The sequence below is a fragment of the Capsicum annuum genome, chromosome 7 (genome assembly GCF_002878395.1).
Source record: "Capsicum annuum cultivar UCD-10X-F1 chromosome 7, UCD10Xv1.1, whole genome shotgun sequence".
Classification (NCBI taxonomy): domain Eukaryota; kingdom Viridiplantae; phylum Streptophyta; class Magnoliopsida; order Solanales; family Solanaceae; genus Capsicum; species Capsicum annuum.
The window spans coordinates 12,151,436-12,156,157 of record NC_061117.1 but is presented as its reverse complement, the minus strand read 5'-3'; the positions used below and the strand labels follow the sequence as shown (position 1 = coordinate 12,156,157).

At 36.1% G+C, this 4,722-nt stretch overlaps 1 non-coding gene across 1 annotated transcript; it reads left to right on the top strand.

The window, feature by feature from the left end:
* Positions 1-1,417: 1,417 nt before the first annotated feature.
* On the top strand, positions 1,418-1,524 carry LOC124886179. The gene has a single exon (XR_007043265.1). It is a non-coding gene; the product is annotated as a small nucleolar RNA R71 (small nucleolar RNA).
* Positions 1,525-4,722: the final 3,198 nt, after the last annotated feature.

The window sequence follows — 4,722 nt, the reverse complement described above, 5'->3', positions numbered from 1 at the left end:
AAGATCCCACTTGCACCAGTACATCTTCAATAATACCATCTGGTCTAGCAAATGACCTGTCTGTCAATTGCAACACAATAGTCATGGGTTTGGGGATTCCAAGACCCATCTTTCGGTACCATGATGTGGGCATGAGATTTATGCTAGCCCCCAAATCACACAATCCTTGTGCACAAATAGTTTGAGCAAGGGTAATATGCAATGTAAAACTCCCCGGATCCTTCAATTTTGTGGGCAGTTTATTTTGAATTTTAGATGTGCATTCTTGAGTAAGTGCAACTATAGCATTTTCAATCAACCGATTCTTATTGGTAATAATATCCTTTAAGTATTTCACATATTTTGGCACACTCTGTAGAATGTCAACAAGAGGGATGTTTACTTGAACTTGTTTCAAAAGATCTAGAAACTTCTTAAAACTTGCTTCCTCTTGATGTTTTTTTTCCATTTGAGGAAAGGGCAAGGGGATAGTCTTCTTCTCTACACGAATCTCTTCACTATCCTCTTTTTTTCTTTTAATTCTGCCTTTTCTTGCAAACTATCATCAGTAACCATGGGATTATCCTGCTCCTTCATCATCTCCTTAGTTTGTAGCCCACTCCTCGTTGTAACCGCATTCACTTATTTAGGATTAGCCTCAGTGTCTCTAGGAAATGCTCCTTATGGCCTTGAATTCTGTGATCCTGCTATTTGACCTAACTGTAACTCCAAATTTCTTGTAAGTAATTGCTGACTCTTCAACTCATCTGCAAACTGTGCCTGTTAAGCCTTCATGTCAACTAAAAACTGTGTGTATTGAGCCATCAACTGCTTAAGCATCTCCTCCATATTACTATTTGAAGCAGTCACCGGATTATTCAGAACCGGCTGTGGATTTGGTTGAACTGGTCCCTTATACTGATTTGTATTTTGTGCCTGATTTCTACCCCATGAAAAATTAGGGTGGTTCCTTCAATTTAGATTATATGTATTGCCAAAATTTTGTTGACCCTGACGATTTGCATTCCCCACGTAGTTGACTGAATCTAGATTAACAAAACATTCATCTGATTTATGCTCACTGCTTCCACAAACTTCACACCATGCATATGCCTGTTGAACTATATTTGATGTGGTTGCTGGTTGAGTTGTACCCAACTTAAAGTTATTAAGCTGAGTAGTCATATGGTTCTGCATTGTTGCAATTTGTGCTTGTAAGGAAGTGAACTGATCAACCTCTAAAACCCCTGCAACTTTCTTAGGAGCATTCCTCGAGTCTGCATGCCAATCAGGATTTCCTTGTGCAATCCGATTCAACAAGGTATACAATTCTTCATATATTTTATCCAAAGCTTAACCCCCTGCTGCTGAATCCAAGAGAATCTTCGTATTAGAATCAAGTCCTTCTATAAATGTATGGACCAAAACATCATTCGATTGATGGTGATAAGGACAACTTCTGAGCATGCCCTTGAATCTCTCCCAAGCTTGGTAGAGATTTTCTCCATCTTTCTTTCTGAAACTCAATATCTCACTCCTTAATCAAACGATTTTTGAGATGGAAATAATTGAATGAGGAACCTTCGAGCACATTCTTCCCATGTAGTAATGGATTGGTGTGGTTCAGCAAGTAACCATCTCTTTGCTGCCCCCAATAGAGAAAAAGAAATGAGTGTCAATCTGACATAATCAGCTCACATCTTCAGGAATATATATGTCGCTTATCTCTAGGAAGGTTTGTAAGTGATATTTACAGATCCTCATGTGAAAGTCCCTGAAATTCTCCCACAGATTTAAACAATTGCACCTTATTTTGTTTTAATTCCCATCGACCTCCTTGTTCAGGCTTTAGGATACTGTTAGTCACAAGGTGAGTAAGTGGGATTGCCACTTCTCGAATAGGTCTTGCGACTGGTTGAACATGAACAGCTGGATCTAGAACATTTTCAACATTTGGATCAGCAACTATAGGATGATGTATTTTTGCTATCGATCCCTGTTGAGTGTAGTATTGACCTCTTCGTCTCTGATGAAAAATCACTTATGGTTCTGCAAAGGTCTCTACTAACTCTTTGTCTCTAGCCAGTCCAATGTTTAGCTAAACCTGCAAAAATTCAGCTGCTAAGATCACGTTGTTAACACTTAAACTTATGATTAAAACCAAAAATTAAAGTAATTTACTAATTCCCTTTGATCCCCGGTAGCGGCGCCAAAAACTTGTTGCATCTCTACACACACGCAAGTTTACATGATCGTGCAAGTAATATAATAACTTAGACAGTCAGATATCGTTCCCTCGAGGATCAATAAACTAGAAATTTATTCAATCTTTAGTTCAAGACAATTTAGTATTAAGTGTTTAATTGTATTAAGATTAAGATGATTCTGTAAATAAAATGTAATTTATTAAACAATAAATAATTAGTGATGACTAAAGCAAAGTAAGCAACGGTTGTAATCAGTAATGATGATGATTCCAGGGTTGAGGTACAGTGAAAAATCATACAATTCTCTATTCTTTTCACAATCTAATTGGTTATCGGGTTGATGGTTCGCAAGGTTTATGCCACAATCTTAGTCCCTCGACCTCAGATCTTCTATCTATTGAATGTTGTAACTACAACTCCCACAGAGTTACAACAAATCTTCTAGATTCATAAAGTTATCTTCCTTCAAGTGAACTAAGCAAGGCTTCTAGGTATATCCCTATCCTAGATGCTACTTCAAATCCCTTATTTTATAAAAGAATAAGAACCATGCTCCCTAATTTCTTCGTTCTATCCTATGATTCTCCTCCCGAATTCACATAGAAATATAAATTTATTCTAATGGTGGCCAATCATTAAAATAGTAAGATAAAGAAATTAAGAACAACCCATGTGATAATCCAAAAAGAAACTATAAATAAGAATATTAAAGAGTACTTAAGTTCTTAGCCTCAATCCCAGAAAGGGGGTGTTTAGCTACTCATGTTTGAATTAACCATCCAAAATAAGTAAGAAATCATACCCAAATCAATCCTTGAAATAAATAAATTCAAAAGAATGTTTATGAACACTAAAAGATCGAAATTTTTGTTTTTTTTCCGCCGCTGCTCTGCTTGACAAAAAGTCCCCCACATTATCTTGGAATTTTCCTTTTATAGTTGGGACAAAATAGTTAAAATATTCCCGATTTATCCACCTGGCGTGTCGCTCCATGCCTTTTATTGCTATATTTCATTAAAATTTGAGAAATCGCGGAGCTCCACTATACCCCAACAATTGTAAAATGCACCCTCACTGCGACGCGCCACTATCGCGGTGAGCCACTGGATTGGGACAATTATGAAATAATCATCCTCCGCTGTGCGCTAAATCTTTAGGTCACCAAATCTGATAAACAAAACTTCTCTGCGATGCGGTGGTTTCTCAAACCTTCATTGGAATTCGACCATTGCTATTTTGTTGCTCATCGCGATACGAAGTATCTTCAAATGAGGATTTCTTCATTCTAACTTCCCTTTTTCAGCTTAATTTCAGTCCCTTACATTCCTTTACTACTTCCATATCCTCCTTGTATCCAATTATGCACAATTCTTTATGATTTTGATCCTAAAAGTACTAATCATATCCATTAGGCACAAAACAGAATAAATGCTGAATTATACTTAAGAATTCATACAAAAGTTCTTAAACTAAGTTCAAATCTGGGTGCATATTGGTGCTTTGATCATATAAATATGCCCAAGATTAGAATACAATATAGAGACTAGTCTAATACATATGAGGGAGGTAAGTAATACTCTGAAGGTCAAGAGCTCACTCTTAGTCTCTAAATCATTGAAGCTTTACACGACGAGTACATCAACAATAATAACCTGTACTATGATCTACAGGCTACAGAAGTGTAGTATGAGTACCAAACAAAAAGTACTCAGTAGGCAACTACCATCTAAGCTCCAAATATAAAGAAGATATATACAACATATAAACAGAATGGGAACTACACCCCAGAGTCGAAAAATCATATAACATGCCAATGAGATAATAAGGAACAATTATCTTATTCATGCCTAAGAGTCTAACATAATAAGGACGTATCAAGGATGAACTCTCATATTCCGACAATATTCATGAATGTCAATACTATACCATATATCTCAGAATAATATACAAATAGAGAGAGAAAGAAAGATATATAACAATATACAAGGTCAAGGAATGAATATACAATATGAACAACTGAAGGAAAGGATATGTGCTAGTACCATGGCTACATATTGCTAGATACATATCTGTACATATAAATTATTAGTCAACTCAAGCATAATCTAAATCATCATGTCTTTATTTTAAGACCTCATTATGATTCTATCAGGATTTTATACTATCATACTTAGGGTTCTAATCCATGTGGCTAGACATGAAATAATCATGCATACTAATGCAAGCGTAAGATAGGAGATGCCGGAAATATACCTCAAATTACGATATCAAATAAATAACCAATTATTCATAAACTAGCCATAATAATGATCATGACAATGATAATAAAAATATCAATAATAGCGCAAGTAGCCAGCTATTCTGAAAAACCAAGTACTTAGCCGCGCCTATGCATGCCCACACCACCCTAGGATTAAAAGTTTTATTCAGCATACAACAACACAAGGCATAGTCATCACCCATATCTATGCAATCGTCCTATACTGGCTGATAAACATAGTTGTATACTGGTGATAGGCAATGTGCATGCAAGCAT